At 43.3% G+C, this 26,745-nt stretch overlaps 1 protein-coding gene across 3 annotated transcripts in view; it reads left to right on the top strand.

The window, feature by feature from the left end:
* The first annotated feature begins 8,175 nt into the window (after positions 1-8,175).
* FAR2 (fatty acyl-CoA reductase 2) overlaps positions 8,176-26,745 on the top strand; it is a 123,426-nt gene continuing 104,856 nt past the window's right edge. The window contains exon 1 of one of the 3 annotated variants that reach the window (XM_039570903.1): positions 8,176-8,274. The gene's annotated coding sequence lies outside the window, so the exon portion shown is untranslated. Of the gene's footprint in view, positions 8,275-8,675; positions 8,743-8,885; positions 8,908-26,745 lie in introns of those variants that run through there. The other 2 variants (XM_039570905.1, XM_039570904.1) reach the window with 2 other exon arrangements.

Genomic DNA, 26,745 nt, shown 5'->3' with positions numbered 1-26,745 from the left:
CTGGGACGAGGTGGTGGGCCCACCTCCAGGGCCAAGGCCTCGGTGGAAAGTCCTCCCAATGTATTCTGATGTTGAAAGAGTCCAGCAGATAGAAAAGAAAAAAACCCGAAGTCCCAGGAAAACAAAAGTTCAAGTCTCCGGAGGAAAAGGAGCTGGGGAAAAAAAAACTGCCGAAAGCTGGCTGGAAAGGAACCAAGCCGGGTGCTTCCCTTCCCTCTCACTCTCCTCCCGCAGCTGGAAAAAAAAGGTCTCTATCTCTGTGTGACCTTGAACAAGCTGCAAACTGCTTTGAAAAAGTTTTGCTCATGTTTTTCCTCTCCCCTCTCAGGCTCAGTTTAAAGGCATAGAAAGGCACAACATTAATTCTTGGGCATAGGGCAGCGATATGGGATATATATCACAAAGTCACCCCAAGACATTCCACCCCTTATCCCATATTGTTGGCTCAATGCCCGAACTAATATATTCTAACTCTACACACACACATCAATACATACATATATATATACACAGCTATGTACAAACAGTGACACTCAGCAAGCGGGGGTATACAAGCATTTCACACTACAGATGGTTTTCACACAACAATCAGATCTCCCTGTGGTCACAACGTGTTGTTCCATCTTTCTGCATCACCCACCATGTGCAACCAGGTCCCTGAGCAAAGACAACCCCACGGATGGGTTTGTCTGTACTCGAGGCAGAATTCATCCACACAGTCTTTCCTAACAGACCCCTGGCATGCACTACTGGGACCTTATCTCCATCTACTGTATGCAGGGATTCACATTGGGCTGGACCAGCTCTATTGGTGGAACCTCGGGTGTTAACTAACCAGGTGGCCTTTGCTAGATGCTGTTCCCAATTTTTGAAAGTTCCCCCACCCAGTGCCTTCAGGGTGGTTTTCAACAATCCATTGCACCGTTCCACTTTGCCTGCAGCTGGTGCATGGTAAGGGATATGGTACACCCACTCAACGCCATGTTCTCTAGCCCAGGTATTAATAAGGTTATTCTTAAAATGAGTCCCATTGTCAGACTCAGTTCTCTCAGGGGTGCCATGCCTCCAAAGGACTTGCTTTTCAAGGCCCAGGATGGTGTTCCGGGCAGTAGCGTGAGGCACAGGGTAGGTCTCCAGCCACCCAGTGGTGGCTTCTACCATTGTGAGCACATAGCGCTTGCCTTGGCGGGTTTGAGGCAGTGTGATGTAATCAATCTGCCAGGCCTCCCCATACTTGTATTTGGACCATCGCCCGCCATACCACAGAGGCTTCACCCGCTTGGCCTGCTTGATCGCAGCGCATGTCTCACAATCATGGATCACCTGGGAGATACTGTCCATGGTTAGATCCACCCCTCGGTCTCGGGCCCACCTATAGGTGGCATCTCTGCCCTGATGGCCTGAGGCACCATGGGCCCATCGAGCTAGGAACAACTCCCCCTTGTGTTTCCAGTCCAAGTCTACCTGTGACACTTCTATCTTTGCAGCCTGATCTACCTGCTTGTTGTTTTGGTGTTCCTCATTAGCCCTACTCTTGGGGACATGGGCATCTACATGGCAGACTCTCACAACCAGCTTTCTTACTCGGGCAGCGATGTTTTTCCATTCTTCAGCAGCCCAGATTGGTTTTCCCCTACGCTGCCAATTAGCTTTTTCCCACTTTTCCAGCCATCCCCACAGAGCATTGGCTACCATCCATGAATCAGTGTAGAGGTAGAGCTTTGCCCACTTCTCTGTTTCAGCAATGTCCAGGGCTAGTTGAACAGCTTTGAGTTCAGTGAGTTGGCTTGATCCACCTTCTCCTTCAGTAGCTTCTGCAACCTGTCGTGTGGGACTTCATACGGCTGCTTTCCACTTTCGTTTCATCCCTACGATGGGACAAGAACCGTCGGTGAAAAGAGCGTAGCGTGTGTCTTCTGATGGCAGTTGGCTGTATTCCTACCAGACTGAAAGAAAATAGATCCTGGGTCAAATGTGAGAAATAAATATTAATATCTAGCTATTGTCCCTTTGTACTTAGAAGGTCGTGTCTGTGTTTAAATGTTTTTACATACATATTTTCTCTGTGTTGCTGTTATGTGGTAGTTAACAGGACAGAACAAAACCATCCAGTCATCTTTCAACATCTTAGTCCAACTGCCTAGATTACCACAGGTACTTGAACTCTTTGATCTTTGTCTCAGTTGCACTATTGATTGGATGTGGTGTCTTCTTCTTGTTGTGGTTCTCATTTTTATTTTTGCCAGCTCACAATCAGAGGTCTTTGAAAGAGGAATAGCTAAAATAGCTGAGAATTGAAAACTGAAAAACCTTTGGTCTCGATTTCTTCTGACCATTCATTTCTGCAGTCCTGCATAATTAGTAATGTAAGGTTCATTTTTGTTGAACTATGGCTATCTTAATTCAGCTGTGTTTACTGTGATCTGCATAAGGATTGAGTATCTTCCTGCAGTGAAAACAATGCATGAAGGGAGCTCATCAGGGCAATTCAGGCTGCCCAAAAATTTGATTCCTTAGGTTGAATCATTTGCTATTAAAGGGTTCTATTTTGTTAAATTCTCCACACAGCCTGAGGATTTGACTGTTGGGAAGTGCAGCTTTCATAAAACATAAACCACACATCTTTTCACTCATTTAGATTACTTTTAAACAAAAGGATGATGATCTGCTCAAAGATGCTCCTTTCTTCTTACTGATGAATTAGATTGGGCAAATGCTGGGAATAGAGATCTCCAGAGGCAAAGGAATCCTATAGATCTTCTTGAGAAGGCTACCCCACAGGTTCTGCCTTTCCTAAAAGCCTGCCACCCCCATGCACACAGATCTTGGGCCTGCTGGCTAGGCAGCTGGCAATCCATTGGGAAACTATTGCCCTGTGCTATTTAAACAGGATCATCCTAATTCTTGCTGAGTTGACTTCTGACTTTACAATGTTATAGCTTGAGGTTATTTTCCATGTTGTTATTTTTAATCTTGATCCTCTTTTTCGCTTGTTGTCGCTGTCTCAATTTCACTTCAGTCTTTTCTTACATTGTGCGAGATGTAACAAAAGCTCAGCAAAAAAAATCTTTCAGAGCTAAGCCCCTCTACAGTAAATCATGGCACAGTCATTTGTTCTGGAACTTTGTGTTTTGGAGCCCAAAATTTAATAATTAATTAATAATATTTAGCAGCTGTTTGAGGTTTAAGTCTGCTTCTAATGATCTACTAAAAGTTTGTCACACTGAATGTTTTGCTGAAATGGTGAAACTTCCTACTCATGCAAAGACAGTCTATGGCAAGGATTATCTCAGGAAGAAATGTCAGTAAGGAATTGAAAATATATGAAGGAAGAGCCTGTGCTATCAAACTGCAGAAAGAAAAAACATCTGCACTTGTAAAAAATTAATACTACCAAATGAGACACAGAAATGAGAATCAGAATATTGTAGCTGATATTATGATGATACAGTTCTGTAGTAATTTTATTAATAAACTGGGTTTGTACTTTCTTTAGAGGGGTTGCCAAGGTGTCTGCACTCTCTCTAGTACTCTCAAGGAATATCTGGAATATCATAGACCAGACATCAGTAGGGAATAATGGATAGCATGATCTCATACAAAAAAAAAAATTGAGTGCCTTCAGAAAATGTAGTGTAAATTTCTGACTGTCTGCAAAACACCACTAGGTATTCTACCATAGTAATATTTCTTTAATTAATTTCTTGTATTTAATTTAATTTCTTGTATTCAGGGATGGGAAAATCCAGTAAAATGAAAAAGTCTTGTAAGTGCATACCCCAGAATTGGTTTTTGCCCTGACTTCTGAAAGGAAGCTCAGTTTCATATCTGAAACACAGGAAATACTGGGACATTGTCAGCTCACATTTCTGTCCTGATTTCCAGATCCAACTGTTTTGGATACAGATCAAAATAACAAAAAATTTGTCATAGCAGCAAACTGCTCACACACATAGATTTACAGGTTTAGAGATCAGCCAATCAGGAAATAACCAATCTACCTTTGGATTCCTATTAAAAAGTTGCAAGATTACAGTACAAACATTGTAAGGTCTCTGGTTAAAAAAGCAAGATTAAGGCTCGTGTGACAAGGAGCCTATTTTGTGCCTGGCATCAATCACTTAATGCAAAGTGGCTTGGCATTTTGTGATGTGAGGCACTTCAGACATGCACAGACTGTTATTTGTTTAGGCATAATTCGACCTGAAAACGTGAGGTATTTAATTAATTATTTGCAGCACTATGACATTTCACTGCTGGTTACTCATCACTCAGTGCTGCCACTAAATCGGTGAAAAGCAGCAACGAATTTCAAACCACAGAATTATGGAACTGGTTTGGATGGGAAGGACCTGTAAGATCACCAAGTCCAACCCTTAACCCAGCACTACCAAGTCCACCACTAACCCACGTCCTCAAGTGCCACATCTACATGTTTTTTAACACTCCCAGGGATGGTGACTCCACCACGGCCCCAGGCAGCCTGTGCCAATGCTCGATAACCATTTCAGTGAAGAAATTTTCCCTACTATCCAATCTAAACCTCCCCTGGTGCAGCTGGAGGCTGTCTCCTCTTGCCTGTCCCTTGTTCCCTGGGGGCAGAGCACGACCCCCTCTGTGCACTGCAGTTCTTGCACACGTAGGATCCTTTTTAAAAAAAATCAACATCTGTAGGTTTTTTTTTTTATTTGCACTCAACAACTTGCCGCCTTCTCTTTCTCCTCAGGTATTATGTCCAGGAAGCTGTAAGCGGGTTAAATTACTGTTATTTAAGAAATCAACCTGTCCAAAGTCTCTTTGGCAGCTTTTCATGCATAGCCGTTATTTTCCTTCATCATAAACACCAGGTTTGAATACAACTCAATCAGGCTGAAAGGTGACAAGATCTGTTAATAACATCTTCTTCCTTTTAAACATCAATTGCATTAATTGTAGGCTTAATTTTTAAATTTTCTTCTCAGAGTCCCTAATCTTCACCTGTACTTTGGCTGAAGGCTAACACATCATTGGAAAAAAGTGAAAGTGAGAAATGCGAATTCCTTGTATTAAGAAAATAAAAATAACATTACTTAAATTAATTAATTCCCTCCCTCTCACAAGGAAAAAGAAATAAATATATATCAGTAGCAATAGGATTTTTCAAAACATGTTTACAATATGTGGCAATTAATATTCTGTTCACCATTTGACTCCTTTGTGACTCTTCAACACATGTTACTCCATTAATCAGAATTTTAGCAGTTGTCTAATAGATGATTTGAAAATCATCAACATCTTCCATTATGTTTCAGTTTGCTTCACTTGGTCTGTATTACAGAATCATGGAATCATTTAGTCCGGGCTGTCTAAAAACTGCAGAAGGTAGACCCTTTCCAAATCCCAAGTAACAATCAAGTTGGAGAAAAGTTTAGAGGGCAAGCTGACTTGCTAAATCAGAAATATAAGAAGTGTGTACTGGGAGCCATAGAGATAACAGGTGTCCATTTAACATTTTGTTGCTAAATAAGCATTATGTAAAAAAGATTTCAATTCAACCCCTCAGATCATTTAAGCTGGAGTGAATGGCAGGTAAAAATTATTTTAATAGAGACATGATTTTTTAAAAATAAACTTAATAGTTATTGCATTTGTCTTTTGCTTTTTTTTTTGGTCAGCCTTGAAGCAACACAAATATCATAGGTCAAGGTGCTACTTTGTAAAGCTACAGGTAGAAATTTCTGGGGGAAAAACCAAGGTTAATTACTTTTGCACGTTTTCTGTTATACTTCTTTTCCCCTCTGGATGCTTAATGGAAAAATGATTGCTTTGCTCAGAGTGAGTACCTCACCAAGATTGAATCGCTTGCATTGGCAAGAATTTAGAGAAAAACTGACATCTGGGAAGGAGCCAAGGAAAGCTTATCTTTTAATTAAATGAAATAAAAGCAACCAAAAAAAATAGATGCTCCAGAGTGAGTTTTGAGGACCTGTAGCATATTTTCCAGTGTATCAAACTACTTGCAGTCCTCTTTAGAGGAAACTGCAGATGTTTTGACTCCGTTCTGTTCTCACGCAGTTCATCCTTGTCCATCTCATTCCAAAAAAGCATGTAACACTTTTTTCCTACACTTTCCCACAAGACTTCAGACAGATTATTATTGCTTCTCGAGCTGAAGCCTCCACATTCTCCCCAGGCCTTGACACATTTGAGATCTTCAAATGCTACCTTCAACTCCTGGGTTCAAAGGGCAGCCTCCTCTGGTTGGCACAATTCCCTGTTGTTTCATCATCTCCTTAATAAAATTATGCTCTCAGCATTTTCTTTCTAGAGATTTCTGGGAAGCTCTCATGACCTGACTCTGACACGCGAGCAATTTAATGTCCTAATTGGTTCTTACTTGGGAACAGTTCTTCTAGCCTGCCTGCTTTTTGGAAACTTCCCAAAGGAATTTTGCTAAGTTTGCAGATTTGTATGTCTCCTATACAATGTCTCTTGGAAGAGTTTCTGCAGGAACTGATGCTTACCAAGCTCTCTATTCAATGTCCTGAAAGATAATACTAGCAATAGCTCTCTCTCATTCTGTGCTTCTGAAAAACTTTCCTTCTGGTTAGTTTTCAAACTGCAAGATCATGGTCTTTGAACAAGCCACCCCTCACTGACTATTCTATTAATTCACTTCCTTGTCTACTTGTTCCTCATTTTGGTGTCAAACAGTCATCATCAGTTCAGGTATGGCTTTCTCAGTTTAGACAGAGGCCGGGCCAGCCTGTCAAGGCAGATGGTTATGTTAAAGAATATGCCTGTGATGGAGACAACCAAACCCCTGTTTACTCAGAATCATCCCAGCAACCATCAGTCACTTTCTGCAGACAGCTGGGGCCTCCTCTGGTAGAATCACTTCCTGTGGTTTCTTTCCTTGCAAGTTTCCTCCTGCTACATTTCCAGTGAATGAATCTGAAACTCCTTTGCTGGAATCACAGAATCACTGAGGTTGGAAAAGACCCTTAGGATCACCAAGTCAAACCGTAAAGGAAGTTGTAGATTGTTTTAAATGCAAAAATGAAATTGAAACAAAGCTTCCACTCTTCTGTTGACCATTGTGACAACACCTGGGTATTGGAGAAGGCAGCAGCTTTTCTTCCATCTCTATGAATTATGAAGGCAAGGTGCTCTGCATCCCACCCATTTCTGGGGGATGAATTGCCTGCACAACTCTGTATAACCTTACTCCAATCCCATCGGTGTAATGTAGAGAGCAGTTGACAGAGATCTTGTGTCCTGGGCAATTTGGATTTTTATGGTCCACCTGGGTCTTAGAGCCCTGTGCCCTGTGTCCACATGAAGGGGAGTGGCACGTGTACTGCAAGGACACCTAGCAGATGAGGAAATGGGAAGGTTTTGGAGACTCCTCCTAGACTTAGATCGTGCTGAGATGTGCCAAGAGGCACTGGTAGGTCTCATGTGGAAGTGGCAGGCACCTGTAGCCTATAAGCTCCCCAAGGAAGGAGCTAGAGGTGGGAGAGCTGTAGCTGTGGGTGCAGTACCTAATCCCTTTGTGTGGGGTGTTCTGCTGACAGCTCTCATACCGATTCAGTCATCAGTGGGCAGCCTACCCAATCTCTCTGGGGCTGGCTTTTCCCCAGCACTAATAAACTGAGGCAATAATGAGATAAATGCAACCTTGTAAAATTAATTAATGCTCATACATGCTGTAAGTGTAATAAGAGGATATAAAAATGTCACGTCTTGCTGATTCTGATCTTGAGTTGAAAAGGTCTGAGGGTGTATCTTCTATTGCCAAAGTGAGAAAATTAATATTGGTGGAAAAGGTAGATATTCCTGGCTGAGTAGGTATGTTGCATATCTCGGGTTTCCCCTAACGCTTGTAAGACAAATTACGCAATTAACTTAATATGCCTATTTTATAACTCTGTTTCTGTGCACGATATTCTTCCTGATCATTTTAATCGCAGCCGTTAATTTTGCTGTAAACTGAAGACAGTAAGGAGGTGGAATAACCTTGGAGGACACTCGAGAGACCACTCGCCCTGCCCCTTTGCCACGCATTTAGGAGCTTTCGGGCCCCCCCCTCCCCTGAATGCCTGGGGGGGCTCCAGCACAGCCCGGCCCGCTTCCCGCATTCCCGGCCACCGGCTTACGCCGGCGCAGGCGGAGCGGGGGAGGACGAGGGTGGGGAAGGGGCTCGGGGAGGCGCTGAGGAGGAGCCGCCGCCGCCGCCGCCACTCGCCCCGGCCCCAGCAAACCCGGAGGCGGCAGAAGAGCCCCGGCAGCCCGGTAAGGAGGGGAGACCTCGGGGAGGGAGGAGGGAAGGGAGAAAGGGAGCCTTTTCTCTCCTGCCCTGCTGGTTCCTGCAGGGCTGGCGTGGCGTGGCGTGCCCGCAACCCCTGCGGCACGGCCACGGCGGGGAGCGGCCGGGCCGCCGAAAGCGCCGGTGCCCCACAGCTGAGGGGCGATGCTGGCAGCGGCGAGGGCTGCGGAGGAAGGGGCGTGAGCCTGCGGCGGGGGTTCACGGGCACACGCGGGGCTGAGTGCTGCCGGGGGTGGCCCGCTCTCCCGCCCCGGCGGTGCCCGGCGGCTCCTGCTGCAGAGCCCGCGGCGCTCAGCCGGCCGGCCCCGGCCCGCACCCCGGGCGGGCGCGCATCCTCCCCCGGTCCGGGCTCGGAGCGGCGGGGCAGGCGCTGCTGCTCCCCGCCTCCCTCCCCCGGCCGGATACACACTGGCACACCCGGAGAGCCACGAGAGGTTTGTTAATTTTATTTGGTTGGGTTTTGTTTTTTTTTTTTTTTCTCCCTTGCTTTTTCTCTTTTCCTCCTTCTCCTTTTCTTTGCCGGGAGTTGCTTGCGTGCTGGGGAGGGTGGGGGGCAGCGCTTTGGAAACAGGAATTGGTCGGAAAAGCGGCGATTGAAGGTAACAACCCGCTAGGGCACGGCGGAGGGAAGCAAAGGAAAAAAACCCCACACCATCCAAAAAGCACCCAGGAAGGTGGTGTGGGGGCGAGGGAGAGGAGCAGGCGACGCTGGAGAGGGAGGATGCGCGGGAGGCGGCGGGGCCGGGCCGGCTGCAGCGGCTGCCGCGGGGCCGTGAGGCTCCGGCGGGGCCGTGCCGGGCAGGTACCGCGGCCGGGGAGCCGCGAGCGGCCGGGGCGGGCCCCTGGCACCGCGCGGTGGCCCGGGGGCAGCGGCGGACCCGGCCCCGCCGGCGCTTCGGCTCTTCCTTGGTGAGTTGAAGCCGGGGTGCGACCCTGCGAACCAGGAGAGGATGTGGCGAGCGGCTCCCGCCCTGCCTCACCGCAGGGTTGGCTCCGGGTACGGGTAAATCATCAGTGCGATGCTATTGAAAATAAAGGAAGATCTGATCTAATTGTAGGGGAGGGTTGCCTTTTTGTTTTCCTGCTGTTAGGCCCATACGTTGTTTTTGGTTTCTTTAATAGAAGTGTGCTATTAGACAGCAATAGAGTTTTAATCATATGAGGAAAGTGCCTTACTCGGAGCCTTGGTGCTGTTTTCTGTCTCTTGACCGGGAAATGACTGGATATCCCTACTGCCCCGCACCCGCAGGGCACCACAAAGATTTAACGCAAATTTTGGTACAGGATCTTGCGAGGATATCCTCAGTTCTCTGGAAACTAGACACATGTGACCTTGCCTTGTCTTATATAGTCCTTTACAGTAATGTTGTTACTCAGAACAATTTGCTTTTACGTGTTTGCCTCGGAGCCTTTTAAGGGCATAACTAGGGAAACAACTAATGACAGACCATTATCTTGCGGGGGGATGCAATAAAACTAAATTTCTGTGTTTTCACCCAGAACTATTGCGCTATAAATTCAGTCAAAAGGCTAGTTTTGCATCTTTATTTAGACTGACAGTTTGCTATCTCTGAAGGTCATTACTAGGCTAGAAAAATGTGTTTCAAAATCCGTATCATCTCTAATGCTGGTTCACTTGAATTTGGAATTTGTATTAAAACAAGTGTATGTATTCGATGATCCCAGAAACATAACAAAATTAAAGGCCTCTCAGAAGCTTCCCATACCAAAGCTCACGCTATCTCGGCTTGTTAGTTTGGAGTGTAACTTTCTGTGTGTGCTGGCATTCTGGGAACCTTCATCCCCACTTGTTAAGAAGCTGGTGGCACAGAGATCTGCTACTGGAGTTTGTTTTGATTTGCACTGCAGTATCAAAAACATCATTGCTTCCTGCTTACCTGTAATGTTCTTGACTAGAAAAGTGCAAGTTCTGTTCATTACTGAGTTAGGTACTCATCTTCTGTTTGAAGGAACTGCATAGTTAAAAAATTGTACTGATAATTGACGTAGTAAAGTTATAAAATCCTTGTTGCAATTGAGTGCTTTAATCTCTACATCTATTGTTTTGTTCTGACAACTTGTTTCTGCATAACTATAGTGTTTTAAAACACTTCCTCTGTGTTTTGGGGTGTTTGTCTAAGTGAAAGCCACCATCAGTTTCAGTACATAGGTGATAAGAGCCGGGGATAATAAAACTGGGGGGATGGGGATGCATTCACGCAAAGGTATCTGAATTAAACATGAAGCAATAGCAGATTTAGGCCAGCCTTCTACTCTATTTAGAGTATGTTTGAGGATGCATCTGATATTGTAACAAAGCTGCAAATTCTCCAGTTCTTCCAATTCAGGATTCAAGTCTAATCCCTAGGCTTGTTTAAATTATTGGTCGGGAAATGTAGTTTTAAAACATCTTGAAGACCATGTGAGAAAAGGCTGAGTAAATTGAACCCATAGGTTGTCATTTGGGAAAAAAAAAAAAGGAGAAAAAATAAAGAAGAATAATCTAGATATCAACTGCTAGAAAAGTAATAGGAAGTGGACTGTTAACAGAGCACAAAGTTTGTGGCTCTGTTACAGGAGGCAGCTTTGACTGATCAACTTCCTATACCTTCCCCAAAGTCAGTTCAGATCTAACAAACCTGAATCTTGGGGAGTTGGGTGAGTGGGTGATTTGGGAAGGTGTGGGAGTGCTGGCAGGGAGAACATGGATGATGACAGGGCAGAAGGATTGGGACAGGGACTGTTGGCAATAGGACCAAGGGCACAGAAACTGTCATTTGTCTGCATGGTGCAGTACAGAAGATGAACAAGTGGATACTTCTGGATACTGATGATTTCAAGTCAGTGGCAGAGTGTAGATCCTTGCTCCAGAGGAGCGGTCTGCAGAATTAGACTGTCACTGGAAAAAAACTTTTCTGTTTTGGTTTTTTTCCCCCTACATTTCACGTAGAAAGCTCCTAATTCTGAAGAGTTTGCCAGGTTTTTCCCCAATAGCAAGTCATTTTGACCTATACAAGGGACACAGACCATGTGAATAACTCAGTGAGGTGGAGAAAACTGTACTGAGTACCTGACTCATCTCGGGACTATTGCTTATCTTACTGTGTTTTTTGGTTTTGCTGTTTTTGGAAGAAAAGATTGGGAATAACAGCTGCAGGGAATAATGTTAGCATTGTCCCATAGTTGCATTATTTCCCATTATTACTATGAGAAATTACAGCATTCTGTTTACCTGAGGGTCCTGAGTCCACAAAGGAGGCTTAAGAAATGGAAGTTTGAATATTGTCCAATGAGATTAACATGATCTAAATTACTAGGAGTAGTAGTAGAAAGAGACAGGCATCACCAGATGTACCTGGAAATAAGGATAATCTGAAGGACGTTTACTTGCCTGGCTCAGGCAGCTGTTTCACAAAGGCAGCCCTTGTTTTGTGAGCTCTTCACCTGTGCTCATGTGGAGCAGCTAAATGTGGGCTCCTGCCTGACCAGGGGGTCAGCCTGCCTGCCTGCCTCACCTCTGGCTACGCATTCCCGACCTCCTGCTTAGGATGGGACTGTCACTCCTGGCCGAATGGAAATCTGCTCTTGTTGTTGCTCTTGGCCTGGTTTTCAGTTGGATGAGTTCCTGGGTCTGACTCAACGCCTGACTAAAACGCGCCGAGGAATCAGCGGAGATCGTGCACTTGGGGGAAGAGCGGGCTGCTCCCCCTCGCAGCGGGGGATGTTCAGCCTCACGAGCTTGCTTGGTGCTGTGCTGATGCTTCTGCACGGCCTCCAGATTTCATTTGGCTCCTGTGTGGCCAATTTGGAGAGGGAGGTGCGGTGCCTGCCTGTCTCCAGTCACCTGTGTAGACATACCCTTCAAGGGTCTGATGAGCTGAGTCAAAGAGGAAAGTGTATGTCCTTCAAGATAGAACTACAGCAGATGCTTTTTCTTTTTTCTTTACTACAGTTCTTTTCCATTTAGTTTTTGAATGGTAAGCCTCTCTTTCCCATTTTTTAACGCCATCTGAGGTAGACTGCCTGTGGTGTTTTTTGTATTTCTTTTTAAATTCTTTTTCGTAGTTCTTTAAGGCTTTCTTTAGAAAATGGAGCTGTCTTTGAGTGACATGCAGCATTAAAATTGCAGCTAACTAGATCTTTACATAACGAAATAGTAATAGTAGGCATGTAATTAATGTTCTGTTGATAATTATTGAAAACTTTCTCCCTCAAATCTGTGGCTACATTTGTTGTTAAAGCATGAGGCATATTGAAGGTTTGGCAAAAATACCTGTAATTCAGCTATAATTGTGTTCTGTTCCAAGCTTATATTAGCTGTGTTTTGCAAGAGTTGCTTGAATGTGTTTCTCTTTGTGTGTACCTCTGCTTAGGCAGTTTTAAGTGGCTGGAAATTATATGGGGCTCTGTTCTTCCACCCATGCTCACAGAAAAAGGTATCTTGTGCCTCAAAAATGCGCTGTTGTGTTTGACTCCCAAAGTCTTCTCCCTCCCAAATGTAATTGTGGTGCAGCTCTGCCCATAAAACGTGTATAATAGGTTTTCCTCATACTTCATTTAATTTTTAGCCTTTATACCAGTATCCATCTTCCAAATCTGCTCTGAGAAGCAGGTGCTTGTCCTCTGTGGTTAACAGAACAAATACAAAGCTTGAGGACTGGTTAATGCATTCAAGAATGGCAGCACTGGTTGCACACCTGGATACTTGCAATGTGATTTCTAAAGCCATCTTTTGGCCTTGCCTTAATCCAAGCCCAGATCCGTGTTTTATTGTGTCCAAAGGTAAGAGGCAGTTTTACCATGGGGTGTTCTCTGGAAACAAATACAAGGTTTTGATTCCAGTTTTGAATGGCCTGTGTTTACCCTTGTAGCAGACTGCTGTTTCTGCAGTGCTGTATGAAATTGGGACTGGCTGGACTGACAGGTCCTTTTTTTGTTTTTTATTTGTTTGTTTTCTGTTTTAGCTTCCTGAAAGAAACGATAAACCTAATTGTTTAAAGGAAAGAAAGATTCCCTATTTCATGTAAAGAATAGGGATTTATTTCGCTGTAGATAGTTCAAAAGGACCTTTTCTTATTCAGGGGATGCTGAATATAATTACACTGTAGTGTTACAACCCTCTCTAGAATATTCCTTCAAAAACTACCTTGATAGTGTGAGTGAAATTATAAAAATGTTAATTGACTGCAATTTTGTAAGCAGTGCAATAGATAACAAGAGAAAGGTTCTTACAAAGCTATGCAGTTGTACTGTTTACAGAAATGTAAAACAAGAATAAGTGTTATGTTGATATTGAGTTAATCACTCCTGTTTCTGAGGAAAATCTGAAAAATGGAGATGCTGTGTAGGAAAAGTACCAGCCCTTTTCAGGAGTGTAGCTCCTACCCTACACTTCAGTAAATCCTGAAAGAGGGATTCTTAATTTACTCACAAAATGTGTGGGTATTAACAGAGCAGAGCAGTGTTCTGAAAGGTTCTTTGGAATGGATGTACTGTGGAGTTAATGGCTAAGGTGGTTATAGGTGGTTTTGACAGTAGCCAGAGGTGGCACCATGTAATGATTCATTGGCAGAATAAGAAGTTGTCTGAGTCATCTTTATAGGTGTGCAGTGATAACTCAGAGGAGAGTTACAGCTGACTGGAGCTGGTGCTGTGCTCCAGCTGAGGCAGCATCCCCAAAATGACAGCATGACGCTCGTGGTGTCTCTTTGTCATTAGTGGGTCCTTGCTTCCTGAGCATAAATAGCAATAACTTGGAGAAGGTTGTATCTGTAGAAATCAACATTGCTTTGGCCAAACACACAACACTCATTGGAATTATATTTTTCTGTTACTGCTGTTGTTTACACAAGAAATAATGGTTTTTTGCCCACTTTCTCTGTTTTGAGATGTAATGTGTGTGGTTACGCTTCCCTGAGCTTTGCTCCCATTGCAGTATCGCTCTATGATTAATTGACAGGAAGTTATTCACCATTTGTCAAAGTTTGGCTGGGCAGGGTTGCAGCATCTGAGATGCCTCCTTCATCACTAGGGCCTTCAGAAACAGGTGCTGGTGCTTTGAGCAGAGCTCTGGCCTGCAGGCAGGTGTGCATGCCGGGGTTCAGCATTGGAGCGTGCTGCGATGCTCTCTCTTAGGTACCATCCTCCGGTGTGGTCAGAAGCAAAGTGGTTGTGGTCTGTGGTGAGTGACTGCAAAACCCAGGAGCTCTGCCCACTCTGGTCCTGGCTGGGACCAGCAAACATGGGGGTGGGTTATATCTCGTGTCAGATGGGCACCTGGCTGCTCAGCCTAGTTCTACCGCTTGCGTTCAGCTGGGCTTCTGCAGAGAGGCAAAACCAGTTTGGAGGTGGGACAAAGAACATGAGTGAGTGAGTTTTGCCTGTCCTTTCCTGCCTTTGTGGCAACCAGTGAGATCAGCTGCTGGTTTTCTGGAGTAAGGAAAGAAAAGGAAGGGAACAACTTCTTCTGCCAGTAGCCTGTGGAGCTCCTAGGATGGTGGAGCCAGGGACTGCCGCAAATCTTTTCAAAACCATCTGCTTTTACCACCTGTCACTGCTTATTCACTAACTCGTGGTCATATTGGGCATTAGTATTAAAAATGGTTCTCTGTAAGTACAGAAATTAATAGGTTTCTTCTACAGTCCCCTACTTGGGCTATGGATATATAATGGAGGAGTTTCAGAAGTGCTCTGTTGTGAGGGAGAGTGGTGGGAGAAAAAGATAAAAGGACTTGCCTGCCTGACATAAAGCACTTTCTGATGTAGTACATGCACACAGAGCTCTTTTATTTTTGTTATCAGTTGGTCTGAAATCCATGGCATGATTCTGTTTAAACCCAATTTTAAGGACAATTTTGAGGGTGAAATTTTGTTACAGAAGGAGCCCTTAGCAAAACTATTGCATATACTGACATCAGCTTATTCATTGCTTCTAGCTTTAAGTTAAGGAGAACATCAGAGTCCAGGACTGCTTCTAGATTTCCTTTGGCTATTGAATTAAATGTCGTTGCTGTTAAGGACCCAACTCCTTTGTTGGACAAAAAATTTTTGAAGAGGCTGAGGCTATTGGTCCCCAGGCCATTAATAAGACACCCAAACTCTCATGTATTCACTTTCCTAAATTGAATGTGACAGACAGAATTATACCCTTAGTTAACCCTCAACTCATCCTCGGTGCTTTACTTGTGACCCTGCAGACTGCAAAGAAGCAACCTGCTTGCTTTTCTGATAAAAGATCTGTATAAGCAGCCTTGGAGCTCTGATAGCCATGCAGTATGTGCAGTAGATTCTTCTTTATTCCTGTGACTGCAGCTGGAACTTCTCAGCCTAGCTCTTTACATGCCCTGTGATCCTTTCTCCAGTAATGTACATTATTACTTTGATGTAGTTCTGCTTCTACTTCCCTGTGGAGCCCTGCTGCAGGAAGAAATGAAATCTCAGGTCAAGATGTTACAGACACTGAATGACGCTGGCTTCTACCAGTGACCTCCTTTGAGTCCTCATTGCTGGTATCTTCATTAGATACTCCAGAGCAATACATTCCTAGTACGGAACAAAATGTCAGTGATCCCCTCTGCACTTCTTTGTGCCTTTCTTTGCATCTGAAATAAAGTTGATGACACTTGCAGAGAGGAGAGGGCGAAGAGCCCAGGGGGTACCAGGGTGTTTATGTCATGCTCTGTTGTGTGTAGCAAAGCAACCATCAAATCTTGCACCTAGATGTGCTCAAACCTTCCAGCTCAGTGGAAAACCTCTGTGGTTTTGCAGATAACCAGTAACATTTGCCATGATACTGTCTAGCTATGGTTTTAATTTTTCCGTATTCTTACATTTATGTTCAGTGGCTACTGCCTTGTCCTGTGCATCCTCAAAGCAGCCAGTGGGTTTCTGCTATACTTGAATTCAAGGTTTCAAGGTACCCCAAACAATACATTGATTTGAAGGGAAATTCTGGATCTTGATTCATTTCTCAGTTAATATTTTTTTTCATTTCCCCTGTTTCCTAATCTCTGTGTCCTTTCTCAGGCATTTTGTTTTGTTCCTTTGCCTAGTTCTGCTATCACTTTACTCAGCTGAGAGAGCTCAGACTGTGTCCACAAAGACTCATTTCCTGCCTGAGATGTATCCCTTCACCTTTGTTTTGGCCTATTCCTGACCCCTCATTCTTCTGTAGTGTCAAGCAGACTGCTAGCTGTGTATTAATCTCTTTGGCTCAGTGTAGAATTGAACCCATCTCCACCGAGTTCTAAAGCTCTCTGTATTTACACTAAAATAAGTGCTTTACAGGCTCCTGTCTCAAATCCTGCTGTTTGCTACAGGGTCCAAATCAAGAGATGGTGAGATGTTGAGTTCCTGGTACTAGAATGCTCCATACATGGGGCCTCAGGTGTTTTGGCCCAGCATTTTTTTTTCTGCTGGATGTTTGTATTGGCCCATATACAGCTGAGATTGTTTTTCTGCCACTGGAAGCACTGAATTTTCCACTGAGAGAAAGCCTATCGCTTTAGTTGGCTTAGGGGTTTTCAAGAACTGATTAGGCATTGCTTGCTGCTGATGAACTTGTCCACAGAGAGTTCCCAGCAAGCAGATCGAGGAGAAGGTGGAAGTGTGTGCTTCCAAGATGATGTGATGACAACCCACCCATATTTTAAAGATGAGATCTCTGGACTCTGCCAACACAGTAATACTGTTGAACCAACCACATACGCAAAGCTAAACTGTGATCTGGCAGCAAGTCAGTCACAGCCTACAGATGCATTCGCTGCTCATACTATTCCACTTGGACAGGGGGTGTGTGTCTTAATTCTCAGGTTCCTCTTGGAAACCTTTGCCTGTCAATGCTACATTTACTGCAGCATTGGTTTTCAAGTAATGAATATTTGTGCTTCAGTAGTCACCCCTCTGCTGGTGAATCATCAACAGGCTGAAATTGCATTAATACTGAACACATTTCTGTCACCTTTTCTGGAAGGATATACACAGGAGGACCGATTGCTTTGTTCTTGAAGTTCAATATGATTTTAAACTTCCAGTCTTAAAGGTTATAGGTTGGTACATTTAGCTGTTGGTATTTAACCTTAAAAATTAGATAAGCTTGTTGAAAAAAAGAAAAAAAATAATATGCAATGCCAGAGATTCCATTGCTGGCAATAGATTGCATCTTTAAAGATGGGGAAGTTCTTGCCTTCTGAAGTGACATAATCTGCATTTATCAAAACCCAACTCCTCTGCTTGTCACTAACATTTAATTTCCCTGGCAGCCTAGGTAAGTCTTGTTCTGGGAGATGAAGTAAGGTGATCTGGAGTCCTTCATAGGAACTTGTTTCTGATCTGAGATTCGTGTGTTCAAAATGTTAGAACAGTCACAATACTGTCTTTCGTTAAATGACAGGGTGCCTTCAAAGAGAGTAGTTCTCTTATTTTTCTACATACGCCTACACTGAGTGTGACTAATGTGATTGTGACTGTGAGCCCTTAAATAAAAAGTGGAATTCTAGAAGTAGGTCTCATAGCATTCCTAGATACAGAGCAGGAAACTTGTGCCTTGTCTCCTGGGTAAGAAGAGTAAGCTGAATTTATTACATCTGATTGTTGGAATTTAAGACAGTAGGATTTGGGTTTGTGAGATGCATGCAAGTCCTCATGTGGATTTTTACTCTAAACGTATCATTTTCAGTGTGTTGTCTGTATTATCACTCTAGAGTAGCATTGGTAGCATTTGGTGCTTTGCTCCATGCAGCTTTGTAAAAATATCACCCAGTACTGCTGACTCATTTATAAAATAAAACGGGCACGTCCTTGCACTTATTTTTTCTTTTTTTCTGTCTTTCAGACTTCAAAAATCTTACCTGCTATGTGCAACCTTATGTCCTTTCCATGCAAAATATAGTGCCCAAAATATCCTGTGTGAGATGCTTTTTATCTAAAGTGCTCATAATTGCTAGCAGTAGCTTCCTTTAAATCATGTACAGAGTTTTCACTGGAGTGTCCCATAGGTAGATGGGTTTTTATTCTCTACAGTGCTGTGCAAAAATCTTAGAAAACAAGAAAGTTCCACTTGCACTAATAGAGATATTGCATCTCTTTGGTAATTGTTATGAAAATTCAGGAAGATTAAGGCCAGGAAAATACAGTAAGGATAACTAATTTCGTGATGAAAAGGTCATACTTCATTGCCTTACCTTTTTAAAATGCCATGTTTTTCATACTTTATGGAAATTTACCTTCGTTCCTTTAAAAAGCAAATTCTGATGGAATCTGAGTGCACTAGTAGGATAAAATATATAAATTTTCTATTTTCATTGTCCTCCTATTCGTAAGTTGTAAACCTACAACTGTAGAACTCTTTTTTTTTTTTTTTTTTTGTTGCCTGTGTTTAGTGTTTCTTCTTTGATTAAATAATTTCTTTAATAATAAATATCTGGTGTAGTGTTAGCAAGGGAACATATGTTCTGATGTTTTAGCATAAACATGAAAGTTCTACTAATATTTCTCCACCAGAACTTCATGCTACAAGAACAAGATATGCTGGGCCACGGGTGCCGTGGTCTCTATCCTCTTGAGAATGTTTTCTGCCAGAACGCGGTGATTTTACTGGTCCAGTAAGTCTGCACTTCTTGTTTACTCATACACTCGTTGGAGATGTGCATTTTCTGCATAAGAGTGTGGCATTAGTACTTGAAAGCAAAGGGAACATAGCAAAGCACACGAGTGATGCTCCGTGGTACAAAGTATGTGGAAATTAGGTAAATGTGGTAGATTTGAAATCAGATACCAAGGTCTGCCAGTGTGCCACAGGCTGAATGAAGAGGAGCAGGGTAGTGCTTTGTGCTTGTGTTTTCCACTTCACTGTTAACAAAGAACATGAAATTAACTCTGCTCTGCCCTGTGATGCACATCTCCGATGCTGTGTGCAGTTCTGGGCTCCTGGAGCGGGGCCAGCAGAGGCTGAGGAGATGATTTAGGGCCTGGAGCATCCCTGACAGGGAAAGGCTGAGGGAGCTGGGGCTGTCCAGCCTGGAGAGGAGCCCCAGCTGAGAGGGGCCCTCAGCCCTGGGTGTCCCTGTGTGCAGGGAGGGCTCCGAGCAGGGCCCAGGCTCTGCTCCGTGGGGCCCAGCCATGGCACCAGAGGAACGGGCAGGGACTGATGCCCAGGAAATTCCACCTGGACAGGAGGCAGAACTTCTTCCCTGGGCAGTGACTGAGCCCTGAACAGAGACCAGAGAGGGTGTGGAGTCTCCTCACTGGGGATATTCCAGACCCCTCTGGACACAATCCTGTGCTGTGTGCTCTGGGATGGCCCTGCTGGAGCAGGGAGGTGGGACCAGCTGCCCCTCTGTGGTCCGTTCCAGCCTGACCCATCCTGGGATTCTGTAACAGAGTATATGGAGTAGGGAGCAGTGTTCAAAAACTGTATACGGTGGAAATGGCTTCCCTCCTTTTGTTCTGAATGCTGAGAATTGGCAATAGCACAGTGGGCTTTGTCTGAAGAGCTCTGGAAATGCTGCCATTAGACAGCATTTGGGTCCTCTTGTTTCTCAACTCAGAAACAAGTAGTGACAAGTCTGCAGCAGATTGTAGGTCCCTGATAGAGTCAGAGGAAAGGGTAGGTAGCAGTCTTGCACTGAGCATTCAGGAAGGTAACCTGGCTGATCTGTCAAGACAGCAGTGAGATTCTTTAATGTCAGTGAAGGGGAGTCTCACTGGGTCTCCATTGTTCCCCTGGAGGAACCACATCCTAGCAGAATCCATATGGAATCTAGTAATTTTAATCCTGTTAAGTAAGTATAAGGTCATGTGTCAGAAAGGTGAGTTACTCTTTTTCTTCATTCCTTCAGTTACTTTGGAGATACTATGAAGGGAAGGGTTGAAAATTTTCTTTGTCCTGTGGGCATTTCTCAGCTCTCTGTTCTTCTCCCTTAATCAGTGTTTGGAGGCCTAGTACTCTGAATGTTTAGGTTCTCTTCTTTTTCATATCACTGGCTACTTGTGAGAAGCACTTTTTGGTAGATGGCTGCTCATGGAGCTTGAGGGTAGAGCCCTTCCCTGTTTTATAAGGGTGAGGTGAGTATAAATATTGTGTCCTCAGAGCCCAAGCAGTGTGGGATTGAGCTCATGGGCAAGAGGTGGCCTGTCTTGCAATTTGACCCACCAAGCAAGAGGCATGATATGTTCTTATTCCAAATACGGTTTTGTACAAAAGCGAAGATTGACTAGGAGATCTTAAATAAGCAGTGCAGCACAGGAAACAGAATATTTTATTGCTCAGAACTGCTTTAAAAAGCTGGTTATGTTCAAATCCATCAGGCTGGATGGGATTGATGCCAGGGTGCTGGAAGACATAGGTGATGCAGTTGCAATTCTGCAGTTGCAATTCTCTATGAAAATAAATCAGAGAGGTCCCTGAAAACTAGGGAAAGGCTCTATTATTACACCCATCTTTAAGAAGAGAAAGAAGGGTAGTTCAGGGATAGTCAGCCTTCCACGATCCCTGGAAATATTATGTATCATGTCTTCTGGGAATTTGTTTCCAAATATGAGAAGAATGAGAAGGTAGTCAAGAATAGTTGACCCAGGTGTACCAGGCACAAGAAGTATTTGACAAACCTGAATGCCTTTTGTAATTAAATGACCAAATATGTAGATATGGGCATATTGGTCGCTAAATTCTTTGCTGTGAGGGTGGTGAGGCACTGGCATGGGTTGCCCAGAGAAGTTATGGATGCCCCATCCCAGGGATGGAACTCTAGCAACCTGGTCTAGGGGAAGGTGTCCCTGCCCATGGCAGGGGGGTTTGGAACTAGCTGATCTTTAAGGGCCTTCCAAACCAAACTATTCTGTGACTCCAGTGAGGTTTTTGTTATCATCTCTCATTGAGGAAGCTGTGCAAGTATATGGATTGTTAGATTAATTGAAAATTGTGTGGGTATCAGAGTTCAAGGTGTAGTCTCCAATGGCTCAGTGTCTCATTGGAGACAAATAGCAAGTGGCCTGTGAGGGATTGGGCTAGCAATGTCACCTCTCTGTTAATTATCTAGATGGTGAGATGGAATGCGAAGAGAAAAGTCACAGATCACATTAAATTGGCAGGAGAGAGAGTTCAGTACACCAAGTGGTAGAAATGCAATTCAGCTGGATCTTGGGAAGCCTGAGATTTGGCCAACAGAAACCTATTGAAGTTCAGTGAGGATAAACATGAAGTTCTGTGCCCATGCAGATCATCTCCTTGCAGCAACATAGTCTGGGAAGCAACTGGCTGAACAGAACATTTGTGGGAAAGCTATGGGATATGATGATTGCTGCCAAGTTGGAAACGAGTTAGTGATGGATTTTCATTGCAAATAAGGCAAACAGCATAGTGGTCTCCGTGGCCAGCAGGTTAGGGCAAGTAATTGTCCTTCCCAGCACTGCTGAGTACTCTGGTTCTTCAGTCAGTCAGTTCCTCAAATGAAAACACAATGTTTAGAAGATGGAGAAAGGACTACCAAGATGATTCTGAGCCATGGGAGCCATAAGTAATGAGGAGAGATTAGGGTCCTTGGGCTGTTTTAGTCTGGCAAAAAAAGAGGCAAAGGGGCAATCTTACAGAAGCCTGTAGCTTCTTGAAGACAAGTTCTGATGACTATGGAGCTTGTTAGTAGCAGATCGTAGAAACAAGGAACAACTGTCACAAATTGCAGCTCAGACTGGCCATTAGGAAAAAGTTTTTCACCACTGAGTAGCACAAGAGTTTTAACATGCTACCCAGACAGGTGGCAGAATCTTTCCTTTGAGGTTTTCAAAGACTCAGCTGGACCAAGCTGTGAGAGACCTCATGTAGCACTGATGAGAGTCCTTCTCCAAGCAGAGAACCTAACTGCTGATCTGCAAAGAATCACAGTGGGGGGTTTTGTGTTTTTCTATGATTCTGCCCAGGACATCAGGGCTGTGCAATGCAGAGGAAGAATTTTGTATGGCTGTGACGTTTCCTGTGTGCACAAGCGTGAATCTGGAATGGTGGACAATGGAAGTCCTTCTATAAAGATTTCCTCCTTACTGTCAGCTTGAAATGTGCCCATGTACTCTGAATGCACCCATGTGCTCATACAGAGTCCTTAAGTATGAGATGTGGGTTTATATTGCTTAGCCATTTTCAGATTTTCTGTTCTTTTGACATGCCTTGGGAATAAATACCACAATGTTCACATGACTATAGGAAGCCAGGTAATTTGTATTTAATCTGAATTATTTCATTTGAATTATTTATTGAGCGTTGCATTTATTGTAGTCGTTGCTTCTCTCTCTGTAGGTGTTCTAGGAGCTGTAGAAATGTATAGAAATCTGGTTTTGAAACTTAATTTGCCAAAAGTAAGAGAGAGAGACGTGAGAAAATCAGCTGTCAGAATCATAATAGATCTGTTTTTACAGATCAGTGTTGATGATTGAGTTGATCCTTGTTTTAAGGACTGACTGTGATTGATTGCAAGTGCTGCAAGATTTAATTGAAGAGGCCAACTCATGGAAAGGTGAAAAAGCAGTCAGCTAAAAGACAGGATAATTGGAAGCATGATTTTATCAGTAATCCAAGGTAGGAGAGGAGACAGACAGAATGGGGTCAACCTTTGACAAGCTAGAAAGAAACACCCAAAGTCCTGGTTCCCCAAACCCACAGCCCAAGTCCCATTGCCAGAAACCTGTGGGTGGGAATTCCCTCCCTTGAGGCTGGCCAGGAAAAAGGTGTTGCAATGGTATCTTGTTCACCCTTCGTGACTCTCAGATAAACACTGATGCCAGCTGCATCAGGGGTAGGAACATGTAAATGTGCCTGTATCACTTCAGGAATGATTCCAGTCCCAAACCAGTTTTATTGCTTTCACTTACTGCCTGAGCCAAGAAACCTTGCAGACCTAAGTCAAGCCAGTTTAAGGAGGATCAGATCTCATTTAGGTTGCTTGGGATTATATAGAGAACCAGGGGGGGAAAAAAAGCCAACCCCTAAATATTTAGTGTTCTGAATCCAGAAGTTGGCTTAGAAAATAAACTCTTGACTTCAGTTGACTTAAACTGAATGAAAGTAGTAAACTGAACAAAACCTTACTTGATGTGTGGTCATAATTTCCTCATTCAGGATATTTCTGTGAAATACTTTCCCAGACTATGTCTATGTGATTAAAATTGGTGTTACTCTTGATTTACTGCACTCATCTGTGCTAAAGGGCTGTGCTATAAAAATAATGCAATGTAGAAATGCTGCTCTGAGTAGATGTGGATTTCCTTCCTATGGTTGGTATTGCTATAGCAACATTTCCCTCCAAACCATGACTGTAATTACAAAAGTTGCCATTGGTCTTATATGTAGTAAATTATATCTGTATTTAGCAATGAACTCCTAATGTTAAATTAAATAAATACCTGCTTTTTCTATTCATCCCTCACCAAGCCTCAATTTTCAACAAAATAACTTTATTTTAGGAGTTCAGTTTTCCAGTAAGTTGTCTTTAGATGTGAACACAGTTTTTCAGTTTCTGGATTTCAGATGTTTATTGTAGCTGAATTTAAGCATCAGTGTTCACTGTGCCAGTTTTACTGGAAAGATTCTTGTTAGGAATGTCTCTGCCTCTGCTGGATGTATTGGGGGGATAATTACGACCTAATATAGATCTCAGAGGAGGCATACAAAAAAAAGGAAATTATTTACATGTGGAGTATCTTGATAATATATTTCAAACAGAAGATGTTCCTGATAAACATTTCTTGTGTAAATCACATTATTCATGTAATAGGAATATGTCTATGTTCATACTTCTGTTTCCAGTCTAGAAGTAGGAGCAGCAATCAGAAATAAGGGCATGCACAGCAAGGGGTGCCCAAGGAGACAGGATGGGAAGGTCTGTACCTATCTTCTTGGGTATGCTGCCTGAAAGTGAACTGTGTTTGACTGGAGCCAGCAAATCTCATTGTTAGACTACATGCATAAACCCACAAGCCCTTGGGAATTAGAATATACAAACCTGATTCTGGTTAAACCCTGTACATTATGCAAGAGCATTTGTGAAATGAACTTAAGAACTGCAGAATGACAGCAGCCAAGGTAAGAGTGCAATCAATCACGTGTAATCATACTTTGCTCAAGAAGCTGAGGGGTCATTGTTATGAAAACAAAAGCATAAATCAGTTTCAATACCTTGGATATGATCTGCTCTTTATTCTCTGAGCAGCCCAACTGGGAATTCTGAACTGAGTTTGCAGTTACATAGCTTTGAAATAAATTGTAGCTTTACCTGGATTTCTTGGTTCTGTTTGTCTTGTAGTAAGTGGCTTGTTCATTTTAAATTCTGCGTTGTGCTTAGACTTTAGACTGGGTTTTGAGAGATTCAGGGCTCTTGAGGTGTGGTATAAATACAGTTTACTGCAGGGCCTTTGTCTCCATGGAACAAGTGAGAAGTGTTTTTGGGCCCCTTGTACCAAAGTCATGGTATTAATATGATCCCACCCTTTTTGTTTTTCAGTGAGTTCTGAGAACAGGCTCATCTCTACCTCAGGCTGTAACTTGGTTGCCCCTCTCCTGAAATTGCCTGTGCAGAAGAGCCCTGCTAATACCTCTCTTTGGGTGGTTGGTGTCCTAAACTGAAAGGAATGAAGAGACTGTTGTTATGCCATAAAAATATGCAGGGTAGAGGTAAAAACACTTGTGTTGCTGGAGAGAAGGAGAGGGAGTGAAGGGTATGGCTAAAGGTTTATCATCAGGGAGCATCACATTGCACAGATGATTTTTTTGAACCTAGACACGTTTAAAACAAAGCTGGTTGATGTGTGACTACTGTCATCACCCTGTGTGGGCATCCAGGAGTTATTGGAAACACACCAGTGCCTCTAAATCTTGTAGTTAAGCTGGTTACAAGCTACTTTACCCAGGAGTCAGCATGAACTTTATACATACAACAAACATACAGTCTGTTCTGGTTTTGGAATGCTGTTCCTAGTGGAAATTTTATATGAACACCAGCATGAGATTACGAAGTATAACATGGTGTTTGTAGGCAAAACTTTTTCTGTTGCAAAGGGGTTCCAAAGGCTGTGAGCCACTTCTGGCACAGGCCTGTTGAGTCTCATGCTTCACATGTAAGATTCAGTCCATTGGCCTCTCTTCTCTAAAATTCTGTGTTTGTGGATGGTTTCTCCCTGGCTCCAAGCTGCTGCTGATGGTGAATTGGCCAGGTTGGGGAGGCACCATTACACAGGACAAGCCAGGTTTTGCATCCCAGCCAAGCCTACCTGTGAGATGTGGGGCATGGAATGCTCACTTTCTTCATGACCTGGAAGCATAACATGTGCCCTCAAGACGCTGATCTGTCACATCTTTCTGCTATGCTAGTGTGGAGTCTGTCTTTCCCATTGGTGCTGGAATAAGCTGGATGGTGTCATTTAATATTTTGGTGTTATTTTTAGATTATTATTATTACAGATTAGATCTGCAGTGGAAGTCCAGCAGAATGTGCATTGGTTTATGAAGATTTTGGTTTACTTTTGTTTACTTTTTTCATGATTAAAAAAGGTGTTTAAGTAAACTGGAGTTGCAGAGGACTTGGTAACCAGCAGAAGCCTTTTTTTGTGCATTGGTGCAGGATAACTTAGGGGAACAAAAAAGTGTCAGGGTTTGTTCTGATTTCCTACTAGGCAATACATTATTTGTAACCTTAATATCATGACTACAGCAGCTTTCTTTTTAAGGCTTAGCTGGTACTTCAAAAGATAGGGCTCTATATATAAGTTTTGCTCTGCTCACCACGTTTCTTGGTCATGAATTCTGACCTTGTCAAGTGGATTGTTTTCATAACTGCTAAGCAACAGCAAAAACCCAAACCACAAGGCATTACCAGAGCAGCAGTCTGCATTTCTGTGGCATCCTGCCATGGGATGGAGTCATGCTGCAAGTGCAACAAACTGCAGAAACACAGTTTGGCCAAGTTTGAAGGCAAAGCTTTCTCTAGTTTTCTGTGTTATGCCATCTTACTAAATCTCCTAATTGTGAAGGCATTCAGTTTTTATGAACCAGAGTAATTCAAAGGCTCAGTAAAGGGGCTGTACTGTCCTACATGGTAGTTACTTGGGTAGATCTAACGCCTCAAAACTGCCTTGTGTATCCTCCAAATGCCAGAGGGTATTAGTTCCTGTATGCTGCAGACTGAAAGGGAAATGCATTATAATGCTGAATGTAAGTTTATTAAATGACTCAAGTAAATGGTTTTCATTCAGGTATTAGGCTTGTTAACTGTATTAGTTTAGGGGTTTTTAAAGTTGTTGAAAATGCTTCATTTTCCTGCTAAAAAGTGTTATCAAATGCTGCGTACATACAACTGGGCAGTGAAGTGTCACTTTTCTTTTTAAATTTGCCCACTGTAAATTTAGTTTTGTTTAATGAAGCCTATAAACTGAGCAGATGAGTTGGCTGTGCGTAA

Source organism: Corvus cornix, chromosome 1A (assembly GCF_000738735.6).
Source record: "Corvus cornix cornix isolate S_Up_H32 chromosome 1A, ASM73873v5, whole genome shotgun sequence".
Taxonomy (NCBI): domain Eukaryota; kingdom Metazoa; phylum Chordata; class Aves; order Passeriformes; family Corvidae; genus Corvus; species Corvus cornix.
This window is presented reverse-complemented; position numbering and strand designations above follow the sequence as displayed.